This window comes from Nematolebias whitei, chromosome 7, assembly GCF_014905685.2.
Source record: "Nematolebias whitei isolate Nwh7 chromosome 7, NemWhi1, whole genome shotgun sequence".
NCBI lineage: Eukaryota > Metazoa > Chordata > Actinopteri > Cyprinodontiformes > Rivulidae > Nematolebias > Nematolebias whitei.
This window is the reverse complement of record NC_056504.1, coordinates 3055617-3062144: the sequence shown is the minus strand read 5'-3', so window position 1 is coordinate 3062144 and position 6528 is coordinate 3055617.

Here is a 6528-nt window from a genome sequence, read left to right as displayed (position 1 = left end):
GTGTATGTACGTATATACTTTTTTTTTTTTTTTTTCCTGAAACCCTCGTTCTCCGTTTGACATTTGGGGTCGGGAGCAGGGAGGGGGGGGTGTAGGCTGCATGGTTGGGGTCTGGGCTGTGGGTGAGTGTTGGGCCTTGGGGGGCGATTGGGGGTGGGGCCGGTGCTCTGGTTCTCCCTGGGTTGTTTGAATCTTTTGATCAGGGTTCCTGGTTGCAATGGCCGGCCCTTTGGCTGGGGTGGCTGCCGGGTTCTGGCAGGGGGTCGGCTGTGGTTGTGTGTGTGTGGTCGTTGGTGGTGCATGGCGGCGGTCGGGGGCATGGCTTCGCTTTGACGGGGTGCTGACTGGTCGGCCTGATGTGACATTTGCGGTGGGGGGTGCTGTGTGTGGGGTGGGGTGGGGGCATGGGTGGTGGGCCTGTGGTGTGGGGCTGTAGGAATGCCTGATCGTTGGTGCGCTGGGCCGGCCTTCCTCAGCTGCTACTCCCTGCTGCGCTGGCCCCCGGCCTGGGGCCGGCTTGTGGTCGCTGTCGGGTGGGTGACTCTGGGGCTGAGCAAAACCTCATTTGCCAGGACTTGGTCGAGCTCCTATCCATCCCGACACAACTTCTCGCTACGCCACTGGCATGGCCGGACTCACAGGTCAGAAGTTTGCTTCAGTTCATAAGAAGACTCTTCCTATACACCTCATTTTCCAAGGCAGTGGTGGAATGACCAACACCTGAGACACGGAAGCAGCTGCAGCGATTTCTGGGCTTTATCAACTTTGACCTTAGGTTCATCAAGAACTACAGCAGGATCGCTGTTCCCCCTCACCTAGCTGACCTCCACCCTGCAGACTTTTAAGTGGACTCAGGAGGAAGAAGCAGCTTTTGGTGAGCTGAAAACTTTTTTCTTTCTTCCACCCCTATTCTTTGACATCCTGATCCTAAGAGACAGTTTATTCTAGAGGTCAATGCATCAGTCACTGGCGTAGGAGCCGTTTTGTCTCAAAGGTCACCCACTGACAACAAAGTGCACCGCTGTGCATTCTTCTCTCTACGCCTTTCTTCAGCGGAACAAAATTACGAAGTGGGCAATCGTGAACTCCTTGCTGTCAAGTTGGCCTTGGAGGAGTGGCAGCACTGGCTCGAGGGCACAGACATACCATTCCTCATCTGGATTGATCACATGAATCTCACTTATCTCCACGAGTCCAGCAGATTAAACTCCAGGCAGGCTAGATGGTCACTGTTTTTCACTAGATTTAACTTTGTATTAACTTTCAGATCCGGCTCCAAGAATGTGAAGCCTGACGTCCTGTCCCGCCAGTTCTCACCACCAGAGGATACTGAACAGGAAGCAAACATCCTACCCTCATCCTGTGTGGTCGGTTCTTTGACTTGGTCTATTGAAAAAGACATCCTCGAGGCTCAGAAGTCTGAACCCAACCCGGGGACAGGTCCTACTGGCACCATGTTTGTACCCAGCAGTATCAAAGCTAAGGTACTCAACTGGCTCCACACTCATGAAGATATAAAGGACTACGTAGCTGCTTGCCCCACATGTGCCAGGAGTAAGACTGGCAACCAGCCCCCAGCTGGAAAACTACAGCCACTTCCCACCCCTGTCCGCCCATAGTCCCACGTCTCTCTAGACTTTGTTACTGGTTTGCCTCCCTCTGATAATACTGTTATTCTCACTTCATTGACAGAAAATCTAAAGCAACTAACTTTGTACCCTTGTCTCAGCTTCCCTCTGCCTTGGAGATGGCCCAGCTGTTGGTCCAACAGGTTTTGAGTCCATGGCATCCCCTCGGACATAGTGTCTGACAGAGGACCCCAATTCATATCACAGGTATGGAAGAACTTTTGTAATTCCTTAGGGGCCTCTGTCAGCTTGACTTCAGGATACCACCCACAGTCCAACTGTCAGGCCGAACATGCCAACCAAGAACTGGAGGCTGTTCTCAGGTGTGTGGTGGAGGACAACCACTCCGCATGGAGCCAGCACCTGGTATGGGTGGAATATGCCCACAACACTCGCATGTCATCTGCTACTGGTATGTCACCATTTGAAGCCTCCCTAGGGTACACACCACCATTATTTGCAAGCCAAGAAAGTGAGTTAGCAGTTCCATCAGTACAACATCACTCACACGGGACTGGCGTCAAACTAAGCTCGCCTTGTTGCGCACAGCCGCCAAGAACAAGGAGAGTGGGGATTGTCACCGTTCTACAGCTCCATCGTACAAGGTCAAATAAAGGGTTTGGCTTTCTACCCAGAACATCCACGTCAAAGACAACCCACGTAAGTCCCCCTCCGCTTCATCGGTCCTTTTCCTAGCACATGCATTATCAGTCCCACGGCAGTCAGACTCCAATTAGCCGCATCTATGCGGATTCATCCCACCTTCCACATGTCTCAACTCAAGCCCGTCGCTGAGAGCCTGCTGTGCCCTCTTGCCGACCTCCCTCTGTCCCCTCGTCTCATTGACAACCATCCGGTCTTCACGGTATGCCGTATTCTGGATGTATGGCGCCGGGGGGCGAGGGTTCCAGTATTTGGTCGACTGGGCGGGTTATGGTCCAGAAGAGCGCTCCTGGATCCCAAGGTCCTTCATCTTGGATCTCAGCCTCATCACCACATTCTTCAGAGCACACCCAGAAAAGTGCTTCAAGTCGCCTGGAGGCGATTCTTTAGAGGGGGGTAATGTAGGAGTTCTGCCCTGCACCCTGCCTTCCTCTCTCCTCAGCACTCCTAATTGGCAGCAATAGCAGACAATCAACACAACACCCAGGAGGAGTATAGGAAGCTTCAGGAACCACTAAATTATTTACATAAATAAATAATAATAATAAATAAATGTGTAGAGCTGAAATCAACAAAGTCCATGCTCAATAATCCTCTTAAACAAAGCCAAGTTGGTCATAGAACAAAAAGCATTACATGTACTCTACTGTTCACTAATCTTACCTTATTTAAGCTATTGTACAGAAATCTGGGGCAATAATTACAAAACTACACTACAGGCATTAACAATACTACAAAAAAGAGCAATAAGAGTAATCCATAAGGTGGGATACTTAGAACGCACTAATATACTATTTGTAAAATCTAAATTATTAAAGTTCATTGACATAGTGAAACCACAGACAGCTCTAATTCTTTACAAAGCAAAAAATAAACATTTACCAGAAAACATTCAAAACCTGTTTAAACTTAAGGAGCAAATTTAAACGTTAAGGAGGAATCAGTTTAAAATATGCTAATCCAGAACTACTAGAAAAAACTTTAGTGTATCAGTACGTGGAGTCAAACTGTGGAATAATTTGAATATTGAACTTAAACAATGTCCAAACATAAAACTGTTCAAATTATCATATAAACATATGATTATTGCTGGATATAATATACAATAATATTATTCATTTATTGTTGTTGTTGTTGTTTTTGTTATTGATGCTTTTGTTTTTGGTGAAGTTAAAGAAATAATAATTGTTCATCTACTATAATTAACTTAAATAGATACTATATTGATGGATAAATATGGGATTAGTTGTTATATGTATGGATTATACATGTAATGAATGTAAGATTATGTAAGTAGTTAAGGAGTGGGAATTTTGATAAGTTTATACTTCTACCCACTCCCTTGAATATGTAAAACAAAAAGTTTTGACATTATGCTTCATGCTATATATATACATACATACATATATATATATATTTTTTTTCTTTCTTTTTACATATTCAAAAAATAATAAACTAAACTAAGCTAAACTAAATAATCCAGGTACACAATCCAATATTTTTCAGTCAGGTCATCTGGACAGTTTCTTTTTTTTTTGTGCTGAAACGTTTCGCCTTCAATCCAGAAGACTTCATCAGTCAAGGAAACACACAACAAAACTGATTCTTCCTCTAACAGCTTACCCACATCTTCAATCTCTCCATAAGACAAAACTCCATCCCAGACACTTGAAAACAGCCTTTGTTCTTCCTTTGCTGAAGGGAGGTGACCCCCCCTCACTGAACAACTATGGACCAATCTCTAAACTCTGCATTTTAGCCAAGGTTCTAGAAAAACTGATAAACTCTCAAATCAAAGATTACCTGGACTCATTTAACATCTTACCTCCACATCAATCTGGTTTCAGGAAACAACACAGCACAACCACTGCTTCACTCAAGGTTCTTAATGATGTTGTTGAAGCACTGGATGCTAAGGATTATTGTGCTGCACTTTTCTTAGACCTGTCTAAAGATTCTGACACTGTGGATCAGAACATCTTGTGTCATAAACTCTCAGAAATTGGTTTCTCAGAACACACCATTGGTTGGTTCTCTAACTATCTTTCAGACCGGAGGCAATGTGTTCAACATAATGGTACTTCCTCCAGTTATTTAACAGTCAACAATGGTGTACCACAAGGCTCAGTCTTAGGACCCACCCTCTTTACAATCTACATACATAACGTAGGTAAAAACATCCCTAATGCATCCATACATTTCTATGCTGACGACACAGTTGTTTATTGTCGAGCTAAAACAGTTGGTAAGGCTTTCCAGCTTTTGAAATCTGCATTTAACTACATCCAGACTGATTTGTTCCACCTCAAACTTGTCCTAAATGCCGACAAAACCAAAGGGATGCTTTTTTCAAATAGGAAGTTGGTCCCAGCAGTTCTTCCTCCGATTTTATCCTCAAATGGTGTCCCCATTGAGTTTGTTGATTCCTATAAATATTTGGGTATCTTGGTCGACTCACATCTCTCTTTTAAGCTCCATGTGGAAAACTTGATAAAGAAACTGAAAGTTAAACTGGGTTTCTTTTTCAGAAACAGATCCTGTCTAACCCTGAATGTTAGGAAACACCTTGTATCTGTGACTTTCTTTCCCTCCATTGATTACGGTGACATTATTTACATGAACGCTCCTACAAGAACCCTGCAGATGTTGGATGCTGCAGATGTTGGATGGTGCAGATGTTGGATGCTGCAGATGTTGGATGCTGTCTATCATGGTGCACTAAGATTCATAACTGGCTGTAACTACCGTACCCACCACTGCACCCTGTATTCACTGGTTAACTGGTCACCATTAACTTCACGCAGACTCTCCCACTGGTACATTTTCATCTTTAAATCACTTCCTGGTCTGCTGCCTTCATACATCTCCTCCTGCATGTCTCTGTGTGAGTGCAGCTACAGCGTGCGCTCTCAGGACATCATTACCTGCAGTGTTCCCTCAGTGAGGACTGAACTAGACTAAAGGACCTTCTCCTACTCCGCTCCTGTTTCCTGGAATATCTTGTAAAAAGATTTGAAGCTCTTGACCTTTGACCTCTCTAAGTGGCTTTAAGAATCTGTTGGACTCCTGGCAGGGACCAATGCAGACATGTTCCTGTTTTTAGTTTCTACATTCACCTTAGAATCCAGCTGTTTTGTTTTGTTTTTTGTTACCTTTTCCTTTTAGCCATCCTATTTGTAAAAAAAATAAAAAAATAAAAAACCTGAATTATGACTTTTTATAACTGTTTATTGTTGTTGCTGTTGTCCATTGTTGTCATCTTTCTTTGTTGAAATCAGGTCTCTCTTGTAAATGAGTCCTCGAGGCTCAATGGGATTTACCTGTAGAAATAAAGGTTGATTGATTACTCCAAAGTGGAACAAACCAGTTCTGCTTGTGATAAGATGGTCTCTTTGGTACGCCCCCTCCTCCATTGCTGGCCCTCTTCCTTGTTGACAGTCTTGTCAAACTGGTTGAAAACAACAAAGTCCATGCTCAATAATCCAGGTATAAAATCCAACATTTTTCAGGCAGGTCATCTGGACAGTTTCTTTTTTTTTTTTTTGTGCTGAAACATTTCACCTTCGATCCAGAAGGCTTCATCAGTCAAGGAAACACACAACAAAACTGATTCTTCCTCCAACAGCTTACTCCAAAGTGGAACAAACCAGTTCTGCTTGTGACCGCTTCATGTTGCTCCGTGGGTTTATGTTTAACGCAGGGAAAGGTCCAAAAATCCAGTTAATGGTAGATTTATTCCAACTGACAGCGAAACAATTCGATGCACAGGAGTCCTTCCTCACACACCTGCTCCTGCATGACTGCTCCTCCTGTTGTCCAACTTCTGACTGGTATAAAACCATGTGACCACCCACGTGCCTCCAAACCTCCCCACAGCCTTCATATTTATGCCTCCAATACCCACATCCAAATAAAAACAAATATATAAACTAATTACTAACCAACAAATTTATTCTAAACAATTATGATTAAACAAAATACTAATTTAAAAATCAAAACTAAAAATAACCTAATTCATGAACCAATAACCTAATTCAACGACAACAAAAATAGACAAATAGCTCCTACAATTAGGATTTATATGTTTTTATATGTATATGATTTATATGTATTTATATGTACATGTGTATATGATTTATATGTATTTATATGTACATGTGTATATGATTTATATGTATTTATATGTATTTATATGTACATGTGTATATGATTTATATGTATTTATATGTATTTATAT